This window comes from Panthera leo, chromosome A1, assembly GCF_018350215.1.
Source record: "Panthera leo isolate Ple1 chromosome A1, P.leo_Ple1_pat1.1, whole genome shotgun sequence".
Lineage (NCBI taxonomy): Eukaryota > Metazoa > Chordata > Mammalia > Carnivora > Felidae > Panthera > Panthera leo.
Genome location: NC_056679.1, coordinates 44278043 through 44290182, shown reverse-complemented (window position 1 = coordinate 44290182; position 12140 = coordinate 44278043). Strand labels below are relative to the sequence as shown.

General features: G+C 39.3%; 1 long non-coding RNA gene across 1 annotated transcript in view; it reads right to left on the bottom strand.

The window, feature by feature from the left end:
• LOC122213570 overlaps window positions 1-11679 on the bottom strand; it is a 37995-nt gene extending 26316 nt beyond the window's left edge. The window contains exons 1-2 of the long non-coding RNA XR_006199591.1: window positions 11107-11679; window positions 4682-4781 (exon numbers count right to left, since the gene is read on the bottom strand). This is a non-coding gene — a long non-coding RNA (uncharacterized LOC122213570). The remainder of the gene's footprint in view (window positions 1-4681; window positions 4782-11106) is intronic.
• Between the last annotated feature and the right edge of the window lie 461 nt (window positions 11680-12140).

Below are 12140 nucleotides of genomic sequence, written 5' to 3'. Positions count from 1 at the left end.
AGCCCCCTGAGCTCATGCTGGCACAAATAAAGCTTTTGCCTGGAAAGAAAAGCCTTGGTGTCCCCACTCTGTGCGTGACTCACTGGTACATTCTATTTAGTAATTAACAGTAGGTCAAGTTCATCAAAATATCTTATAACCAAAATGACGTCTCCCAGAGCAATATCACTCAGGTTTTCAGGCTGTACTCAATGTGTCAGGTTCTAGAAGCAAGAGTGGTATCAGCAATATATGGCTTCCCCCTTTCAGCATCCAGTATAATTGAGCTAAGAGACATTATCATCTCTTGCTCTGATCCTCTTTTGAGGTGTTAGTCTAACATTGGATTTACCTCATTAAATAACCCATTTATGTATTCATTCCTTTATCCACAGCTACTAGTTTTCCTTCTCTGCATTGATACTCAAACTTTTCCACCTTTGGAAGGGATGTCAGGTCTACCACTGTGCTTGTGTAGCAAGCACATGGCAACACTAGTCTAGCAAGTTTCTTCTCCTCAGTTCAGTTCAGTTCTTTTTTTTTTTTTTTTTTTAGTTTTTGTTTGTTTATTTGTTTGTTCATTTATTTATTTATTTATTGGAGAGAGGGAAAGAGCATGAGTGAGTGCGACATGGGGCTTGAACCCACAAACCATGAGATCATAACCTGAACTGAATTCAAGAGTCTGACGCTTAACCGAATGAGCCATCCAGGTGCCCCTTCTCAGTTCACTTCTATTCAGATAGGGAGAGGTTGCTCACCTACAAAACTAGTGGGCTATCTTCACTGTTAACCCCAATTTTGCCAGACACAGTGAAGGTACATCCTGCCCCACCAGGCCCTTAGAAATTGACAAAAAGGTTAAAAATAGTTACAGTTTCTTGGCTAGGAATCATCCCTGCTTCCTTTGTAGTTGCATCCTTCCCTTGTAGTTGCAACCCTGGCCCTACAACCACTGCATCAAGTGGGAGGGGGGTGGGGGGCGGTGGGGAGAAGCTGTGGTGATGTGGGGAAGAAAAAACACCAGCATCCTTGCTCACTGCCTCTTCTTCAGATGCACCAGAAACACAGAGGAATCTATCCAGTGGGGACATTCCTTTAGCCCCAATCATGTTCATATTGAGTGTGAGGACACACTCATGAAGACGTGTGCCAGCCCTTCATGATTTTATCTCCCTGTTTTAGACAACCAATGTTTTAATTGCCCATTCCAAATCTGTTAAAACTATTACTGCGAGGAGGATTATGTCTCTGTCCATTGCTGGCCATTATGGGTTGTAAAATGTGTTCCCTGGCCGGCAGAAATGATGGCCCACTGTCCAAATTGGTATAGCATCTTCTGTTCTGGTTCTTTCATAACACTCAGCATTTACATCTACGTGAAGTAAGGAAAGCCCAGTGTAGAGCCAGTGTCTAATCCTATCAGGACTCATTTGTAGTCTCCAGTGCTACTGGTATCCACCTCACTCGCCAGCTATGATCAAGGCCTTTTTCTACCAGGGGATCTGCCACAGAGCATCAGCAGTCTCTGTCTCTCTTGGTAGAACAGTTCTTATTGGCATTTTTTGCCTTGGAGGGTGCAAGGGAGGTATGTTTGGATTCAGCCCATCTCTGCATTGCTGCAGTACCACCTGTTTCACTCATTTCATGGATCCAGGTGGCCACTGTAAGTAAGCACACAGGGATATCTGCTTGTTAATTCCAATCACCTTCTGAACCTGAAAGAAGATTCTTCTGATGGGCATCAGCTTGTCCTACTTGAATGTCCTCCTCAAATTCCCAGTGATTTCCATAGGGTTGTGCTCCTCTTTAATAGGTCAGGCTTCCATTGCCCTCCTGCCTGACCATATGACTAGGCCATTGAGCCCTTTCTGGTAAAAACCAATACATAGGAGATTTTACAGCTCTTCAATTCTTCCATCACTGCTGGGATGCAGCATGCAATTCAGCCCATCAAGCTGATTTGTTTTTACCATCTTCACTCAGAATGGTAGCCTTCTATATTGGATCTTGTCCATTCCATATTGGATCTTGTCCATCTTCACCTTGGAACTGCCACCTCTTTGTGGGTCAGTTGAGAGCTGTTTATAGGGCACTGTCCATGTTAACAGAATCCAGCAGCTTCTCATGTACTTCCAGAGTCAGGCCAAGGGAAAAAAGGCTCCCTGCTTGTATCTCTTCCTCGCATTCCCCAGGCAGCATGATCCTGTATACATCATGCGAATTTTATTGTGGAGTTTTTGGGGCACTGATATCCTCCTAGGATATCATCCAAGACATTATAGCTACTTCAGATTTTAAGATCACTTTATATCTGCTTCATAGACGTAGCTTTAATTTATAATATCCAATAACAAGGTGGTAAATGCCCTCAAATGGAAATCCCCTAGTCCAAAACCCCAGTAGTATTGCTGGGAGGTGCTCTTAAGCCCTAGTCTATGTTTTGCCTAGGGCTATCACACAGAATTTGTCCTTCCCAGCACTCCAACTTGTATTCTATGCTGAGTGGGCTTAGGCAGTCTTACTGGTTCTCACTTAGTATTTCCAATTATCATTGCCTGAATGACAGATTTACAAGCCTTCTATTTTTTAGTACTAGGTAGGGGAAATGTTTCCCAGTGAGATACAATGTCTATCTCTATAATACAATCAGGTAAAAGAGACTTCACATAAAACCCTTTCAACCACCTCACATAAAGCCTTAAACATACCAATTCTCCACACATTTTTTACCTTAATTCTATTAACTCATATTCTTATATCAACTCTTGTTTCCTAACTGTAGCCTCTATTAAGACTTTATCCACAGGCTTTGGTTTTATAATACTAGACAGGGGAAGTTCCACAGCCAGACATAATATTCATTCCCTAAAAACATTCAGGTAAAGGAAACACAACTTCTTTACATAAAGCTTGCTTAAACATTCCAACTTTCATAATCCTATCAACCATTATATTTTTTATACTCTCTCAATCCACTTGTAGCCCAAGTCAGGGTGAACCACAGTTCTTGGAACATCTGTATTAAGGAATCCTGGCAACTTCTCTACTCCCAACGGATTTACCTACTCCTGTGCAATAGGCTTGGGTCCCCAGTAAGGAGCAGAGGGACCTGGCCCTTTTGTCAGTCTTTACCTTTATTAGCCTAATCACTGTCCTAAGTGATTTCTGGTCAAGTTTTTCATAGCAATCTCTACCTTACAACTTTTGAAATTTCTTCCAATTGGGGTAAATAGAAAAGATGTGTTTATGGTCCTTTTATGTTGGAGATCCAACAGGGGATCCCTTTGGCACCTCAAAGCTTTGGTAGTAGTGTATTATAACCTTTGTTTTAACCCATCAATGTCCATTTTATTCATCCCATTTCTTAATAACCATCTCCAGATTTCCACCCAAGAGTTCTATGACTCTTCCCCTCCTATTTCCTCTTTGTTTCACTCCCGTCACATTTGCTTTACCCACCTTATTTCTTAAAATAACCTTTTACAGATTTCCACCTAATTGGGAACAACCTCTTGACTCTTCCCTAGGCCTCTCTTCCCATTCTCTTGTTAATTGACCTAATTTACTTATTTGTATCTATAAGACCCAGGAGGGGAAGTTGAGGCAGCAAATTCTGTTTGTCCCTTGGTTATATGGAGTGCCCACATGAAACGTGCCCCTTTAACCACAGCATTTACAATGACCAGGATAACTGGCATATTCATTGAGTGAATATCAAAAAGATAAAACCTTCAACAAGTTTTGGACTTTCGGGAAGGAAGTATTATTAATTTTGAAAACAGGTGTTTTTTGTTTTTGTTTTTGTTTTGAGAACTCAGTGCATTAGCCTATAAGATAACACTTCTTTCTCACTGAGTCTAAATGAAAATTAAAGCAACATTTTTTTTCACATTAAATTATCGGAAAAAATATCATTTGTTTTTCCCTATAAATAAAAGGCTCATTTTGAATTAGTTTGAAAAAATTACTTTGAATTAAGAATTTATAAATCATTTTAAGTAAATTTCTCCATATATGTTTCTATAGCAGTTAAAAATGTATTATTCTTCAGAGTACCTAGGTAGCTCAGTCTGTTGAGTGTCCCACTCTTGACTTTGGCTCAGGTCATGATCTCAAGATTTGTGACTTTGAGCCCTGCATCGGGCTTTGCACTGACAGTGTAGACCCTGCTTAGGATTCTCTCTCTCTCTCGCTCTTTCTCTCTGTCACTCACTCTCTGCTCCTCCCACACACTCTTTCAGAATAAACAAATAAACTTAAATACATGTGCTATTCCTATTTACACAGTTTTTACTGATTTCTCTTTGACTTTCAAAATTCTTCCTTCATGTTCCTTACATTTTGTAAGAGGTGGGGAGAGGCAAAACTGTAATTTATATCAAAGCAAAATTCTTATAATATCTTTGAAGATTTTAGACTTTTAAAACATGGTTTATCTTTGAAAAATCAAGTATCACAGCTGTTATGAAGAAGCACTGACTGCCAGAGTTAAACGTGGTAAAAATGTTAAAAATCCATCTCTTTTATGAAGTACTTTATCTTAGTCTTCTAGTTCAGGACGTGGATTGGCTGAAGTTACTTTAAACAGTAAATACTGAGAGATCAACACCATATGGTTAATTAAGTTTTCTCTCATCTTCCAACATTTACATTACCCCTCTCACCACACACCTATTTAGGAAAACATTTCTGTACTTACCTATCTCCTGTTAGCTCCTCCAGTTGCTTTCTTGGCTTTACTTCATTCCTACTTTTAATTCCTAGCTTCTGTTATTCAGCCTCAGGCCAGATGTTTCTTCCTTAAAAAGTAGTAATACAGAATATTTTCTAGAAATCATTCCGTTCTTATTGTGTTCAGTGCCAAGCTTCCTCCTAACTTTCTATGTGGGGGTTCACCCTAGGTATCCATGCATAGCCAGGGATATTCCTTTTATTATTACTTTTACAGATAATAGCAGAAATGGACAAGAGTTGTTGCCTTCCCAGTATGTAGCCACCATGAGCATGGTGGGAAGCCATACATGGCTAAGTTTGACTGTACTCCTAGCTTTCGAGTTTGTTCTATAATCTCAGCCCCCCTGCCCTAGTGATTGATTTTAACCATGCCTATCTCAATTAGCACCAATCAAGGTTGGAGATCTGTGGTAGGCTGAATAATGGACTCCCAAAGACGATGTGCATTATTCCCCAAATCTGTGAATGTTATCTTATATGGTAAAATAAATTTGGTACTTGTGGTTAAATTAAAGATTTGTGTATAGAGATTCTCCTGCATTATTCCCTTGGGCCCAGAGTGTAATCACAAGGGTTTTTAGTAGTAGTACTGAGAAGGAGTCAGAAAGGAAGGAGGAAGTTATGTGATGATGGAAGCAGAGATCTGGAATGGGACACCTTGGAGATGGAGAAAGGGGCCACAAGTCATGGAATACAAACAACAAACACTAGAAGAAGCCACTAAAAGCTGAATAAGGCAAAGAGACAGAGCTTTGAGAAGGTACCAGTTCAGCAGACACCTTGACTTTAGCCCAGAGAAACTGATTTCAGACTTCTGGAACTGTAAGAGATGAAATTTGTGTTATCTTTAAGTCACTACACTGTCGTAATTTGTTGCAGCAGCAATAGAAAACTAATACAGGATTAGAATCCAATCCATTGACTTTTCTTGTGTAGTTGGTAACAAAACAAATTTCATTTCTTCTGTATGCTATATAGAACAGATGTGAGGTATGAAACTATTTTAGCCATTAACCTGTATGATTGAGGACAGCTTCGATGTGAAACTGACAAATATAGGAGAATAAAATTTAAAAAAATGTACAGAAAAGCAGGAGCATAGCCATGGTCAAAACATATTTGAAACCTGCAATGACTCAGGTACATAACTGTTGCAGTTATGTATGCTTATAAATTCCTTTCATTATTGACCAGACTTTTTCAATTACTTGCATTGAATGCAACTCAATCGATGTAACAGTTTGGCACAAAACCTGTTTTTCAATACAATATCTAATATGCTTTCATAGCTGGATGAAACCAGAAGGAAGCTGTCCTGGTTTGAACAAGTGTAACTGATCAGTAAGAACTGTGAAAGCAGGCATGGTATTATGGTACCTGTCTCGTTCACTATCATATCCTCCTCTCTAGTACTGTTAATAAATGTAAATAGGTGTTTAATAAATATTTTTAAAATGGGTTGATGACTAAATATAAAATGTACAAAGTATGACTGGAATACCGTTATCAGCTAATCTTGCCTTAAAAAATATGTTTTGAGCTATGAGAGCCTGAATATAAAAATGCACAATGACCAGGCAGTACCTGAAAATGGAACTCTGACCTACAACCTCTATAGCAACCAATCAGGAAAGCAGATCACAACCTCTACAAGCAATCGGCCCCAGTCAGAACTCAGTCAGTGACTACCAGCTTCCCTATCTTCGCCCTAAAATTCCAACTCAGGACCAATCAAAGAAAGTCCAATACTCTCCTCAAACCAATCACATAAGATGCTGAGCTCCTACTTTGCCTGCCCCTAGCTTCCCCTGGCCAACAATTCCAACAAGAACGTACGTGATGTTGTCTCTTTTTCCACTATAAAGCTTTCTCATTGCCCTGACTACCTCTAAGTCTCTGCTAAGAAAAGATGGCTGATTCCTTTGCCATAGCAAACTCTGAATTAATAGTTTCTATTTTTTTGCATTTGGACTATCTTCATTTATTTCCACAGCTGTGTAAGTGAGGCTGACATTCTCTCTTCAGGTTATTTCTTGTCTTAGTCGTTTATGCATAAGACACAAGTTTCTGTGAAAAGGTACCTTTTCAATAAAATTTCACCATATAAATGGGTCAGACTTTTTTTTTTTTTTTTTGGGGGGGGGAATGTAAAGTAAATAGATGGGAATTAGATTATTTTGGTCCTGAAATAATCTCCCACTGATCTGGAATTTGCTTAAAGTTTGACCACTGGGGTTTCATTTAATTCATTTATTAATTTTTAAAAAATGTATGTAACAATTAAAACTCTCTATGACTGGCGCTAAGTACATGGTCACAGTGATGGACAGACAAATTCTGCTCCAGATCTCAGGAAGTTTATATTCCAGAAAGATAGTGAAGTTACTGCACATTTACATAATTATATTTTTAATTACAATCTTAGTAAGGGCCAAAGGTAGAAATTCAGGAAGATAAAAGGATATGGCAGGGTTCCAGGCTTGAGTGGGACTGAGAAGGGCTTTATAAAGTAGCGGTAGGGGATCAAATTGCCCCTCCCTCTAATTATCTTCTAAAACTTTAGAGATTAGCATGATTCCAGGAAGGGTTTAAACCCCTTGACTGTAACTGAATTCCTGTCATTCTGGCAGAATGGGGCATAAAATTAGAAATCATTTTAGCTTATTAAAAAAATAAAGTTACATTTCTTAATACTAGAGATTTTGGACTCTAATTCATAACTACTACACTTACATACCCTATACCCTAAGGTGTTAAAAATGATTGTCAGATTCATTTATTTTCTTTGTAGATATATCTGTGTTTTTTATGGTAAACTAGTTATTTGAAAAGAAAGTGAATAAAGACTGCTTGAAAACCCTTTCACTTTAGCTTCCTGCAAAAAAATAGGGCAGACACCCTAGGAGAGTCTTTAGGAATACTCTTCATAATTTATCCCCAAACCTGTCTTCCTCTACTTTTCTAGGACTATCCATCACTCTCTTTGACACCCTCAGTATTTTCAACATGCCAAGCTTCTCATCCTTATACACTCAACCTGTTTTCATAGCGCCCTTTTTCTATTCGTGTGCTTTAGTCAACTTGAATTGCCTTGTTTGCGTATGCCCAGGCTAACTATGATCTCCTCTGTGAGGCCTTCCCCGCCAACCCACCTCAGATAAGCGCTATTAATGTCCTACTTTACCCTTATAAGGTAGCATATTTTCTTATAGCTAATTAAGTTTTTTGAAGTATTAGGGCAAGTATTTGGAGATGAAAACCATATACTTCAGTTGTCTTTGTTAACAGCATTCTCTATATCATTGTTTAAATTTCTATGTGACATTTTTTTAACCTGTATCTAACTTATTATGAAACTAATTTAACGTAAAACAATATAATACTTCACAAAACTAAAGTGTGTTATCAAAGATATAGATTATTTCAACCATATTTACAATTTTAGAAAACCACTTATTCAGAGAAGTTAATGGAGCAGTTATGAGCAGTACTTTATAGTGGTTAAGAGGCCATCTCTGAAGCTCTGAAATCAGACTGTCTCAACTTGACTTTTGGATATGCTACTTATTAGCTGTGTGCCCATGAGTAAATGATTTCAACTTTTTTTTTGGGGGGGTCTCCATTTCTTCATCTGTCAAATGGGGACATTTATAGTACCTGACATAGAGTGTTGCAGTGAGGTATAAACAGATGAAAAGAGGTTAGAACAATGTCCGGCACATGCTGATCTCAGTACATTTTACCTATTAATTCTATTAGTAGTGATGATTGTAGTGGTAGGAACCAGAGGCCAGGATCAGTTTTGGTGTTACATGTGACAGACAATATGCTAGTTAGTTCTTCCATCAAGGAGTTCTAGTCTACTGAGGGGGCAAAAATATAAGTAGATCAATACACACCATTGTGTTTGATGCCACAGGAGAGTAAGGCACGTAGGAGATCAGGAATATTGCGCAAGAAGCAGTAGGGAAGAAGTAACATCTGGGGTGAGTTACGGAGTTCTGGTAGAAGTTAGCAACAAAGAAATGGAGAAGCAGTGTCTCAGCAAAGATGAATGCAGGAAGCCTGGCAGACCATTGCACTTAGAACCCCTCACTGTAGAAGAGATGTGGTAGTCAATACCACGGTAAACAGAGAAAGACAGCCTTTAGATTGGAAAAGGGTTTGTGTTTCATGTGAAGATGTTTGGATTTTTCACAGGAGTTAGGGAAAAAAATTAACTACGGGAATTTTATTTTCGATTGAGTAAAAGTATTACTTGCCATTAGTGTGGACAATGGAGTGAGTTAGGAGCATGTATGCCAGGTAGAAATTTATTGTACTAATTCAGAAAAAGCCAGCAAAGCCCTGGATAGAAGTAGGAACAGAATACAGAATAGAAAGACACTATTTCAAAAATATGAGGAGGACTGAAAAGAATCGAAAGCTAGAGGCAGAAATGGGAGGTTACAAGGTTTGGGCATGTTTGCATAAATTTAACTATAGTTAAGACGTTTAAATTGAGGAGAAATAGGAAAAGATATAAAACTGGCCACTTAGCACTGAATGTTCACACTTAAAGTAGTTTTGATCAGTCAACTTATGTCCTGAACTTGGAAACCACACTACATAAATAAAATAAGAACTAAATAAATATTTATCAATCACATTATGAGGACACTGAGGCTATAACTTATTATAAGCTATAACATAAATAACTTATTTTGAGAAGGAAAATGGAAGGTATAAAATTGGTAAATTATGTTACTTATATAATTTATGTTAATTATGTATCTTTTGTTACTTATATGTCGTTCCCCGCATTGTGTTGATTATTTTAAATATCACTATAACACAAGAGCAATCTTATGAAATGGTATTAATATTCCATCTTATATATGAGGAATGTCAAGTTGAAAACATTCAAATAATTTAAGGTTAGGTAAGAAGTGGCAGAGCCTGGCTTAAAATCTTAATCAAACCCTGCATGTTTTAGTCCTATACAAATCACATTACACTCCTGACAAAGTAAAAAACAATAATAATAAAACAAATAAAAAGACTAGATATACAGTAGAAGCTGTTTTGTAGAGGAAGGCCACATTTGTTCCATATGAGAGGAAGAAAACGTCCTCCAGTATGAAGAAACATAAATTGATATTGTGCTCCTTACAACATGCTGACACTGTGACAAGAGTCAGACTTTAAAATATGAAAAGTATTGTTTTTGCATGTAAAAAATATATAGTCTTTTAAGGATCTGAACTCAAAGAATATTTAGAGACTGCTACTGAAAGTATAAGAAGGCAGAAAAGTGGGGCTAAAATGGTGAAGCAATTTAATCCAAGGGCACAATTTTGCATAGTCTGAATTTACTTTCATCTGTATAAGGATAAATAGAAAGTATCCCAGATTTCAGCTTTAGGAGATTTAGGTTATTATGAAGAATTCAAAGAGGCTCTGATGGCATTCCCACGTGATGCCCTTTAAATAAAACATTTTATCCCCCCAGAAATCTTTTTTCCTTTTCTTTTAGAGGGAAGGAAATAAGGTCAGACACTTCCCGGCTCCACCCCCTAAGCTCCTGCCTCACTCAGAACATGGAGCGAAGGAGGGACAGGGCCCAGTCTCCCGTAAGTCTGCCCTTTCTCCAACCATTCCTTCCCACAGCGTGAAGATTAGAAAAATTTAACTATATGGTTCTTCCCCTGGCGCTGAACAGAGACCCCCCCACCACATCCAAAAAGGAAGTGGGGGAGGCAGATGTGGAAAAAGGAATTGCACTGAAGCCCCCTTCCAGTGAGGGGGTAGGGATGCAGGAAGAGGTGGAGGTAAGAGACAGGGCAAGGAGAATAGAAAATTCCTAAAACCTTTTCCTTTTAACCTGACATATTTATATATTTACAGTGTTGGGGGAGGGGAGGAGATCTGGAGTGATAATAATACTTCAAAGGCAGGGAATGAAAGCCAAAGAGCAGGGTTTTGGTCATAATTTCCTGATACTGGGAAAGGGGGAAACAGGAAGTGGGAAGTGGTGGGAGGGAATGTTTGAGGGTCCTGAGTCCACAGCTCACTTCCAAAGGTGAGGCAGCAGAAAAGAGGTGGCTGGGTCCAAAGGAGTAAAGGGCACTGGGAGGGGAGCCTGGGTGACTCAATCAGTTAAGCATCCAACTCTTGATTTTGGCTCAGGTCCTGATCTCAGGGTTGATGAGATCCAGCCCTCAAGGGGCTCTGTGCAGGCAACAAGGAACCTGCTTGGGATACTCTCTCCCTCCTCTCTCTCTCTCTCTCTCTCTCTCTCTCTCTGCCCCTACCCCGCTCACGCTCTCCCTCTCTCAAAATAAATAAAATAAACTTTTTTTTTTTCTTTTTAAGGGCTCTTGGAGAGACATATAAGAAGCAGCCACTCACGTCCTGCCTCTCCGTCTCTCCACATCTCTGAAGGCTGCGGGACTACACCAGATGTATCCTAAAGCAAACTGAGTGGCCACTCGTCCTGCGTCACAGACTTCAGCACGCTCTTCTTGAAGCTGTCCTGGGCATCTCCCGTATCAAAACCTCATACTAGATGAAACAGACTTTCTCAGAGTTAAAGATGATGTCCATCTCGCACATGCTGGGCAAGTATTTGTCCAGGAGCTCACCACCTCGGTGAGTCAGCTCCAGCATGAGGAGCTCATTGTCTTGGCGCTCAAAGGCGCAGCAGAGGTAGAGGCTGGCATATCTTTTATAGAGGATTTTAAGGTCCGTTCTCTCCAGGAAGCCGCACACCATGAGCTTGCAAGCCAGAACGACCGCGTAAGTTCTCAAGCCACCTTATTTCGTTGTTTGTCTGACAAGGCCATGTACCACTGTAGCAGCCGCAACTTCTCCAGCCCGCCGAACAGTTGCAAGAATCCCATTAACTTGCAGCCGGCAGCTCTGCATGTCCCTCTTCAGCCACCGTAGGCGCTCAATCCTCTCCACATCTTTTTTTTTCTTCCTGGCGTGAAGCCTTGTCTGTGCCAGAAACTTTGTTCGAAGCCTCCTACGTGTGCGGGGGAGTTTCCAAGACGTCTGGTTGAAAGCAGTGAAAGGTGAGAAGGGTATCTTCTTACTAATATGAGCACCTTAGGGGCCGACGGCCTTTTGACAAGGCTAACTGTTCCCTGCTGCCTTTATCTAGACTACACAAGTCAGACTTGCTTGGGGCTTTGACATTCAGGGATCAGTTCTTACTGAGGACTGCTGATATTTCAGTTTTTTCCATGAGCTGAACTTTGGTGCACTTGAGACATAATTGTTATTCTGTAGTGAAGTTGTTATATATATATATATATATATATATATATATATATATATATGTTGTTATACATATATATATATATATATTTCAAAGCAACAATTTGTTATATATGTAGACATCTTATGAATAAGCAAATACATCTTTTATCCAGTTTTCCAAA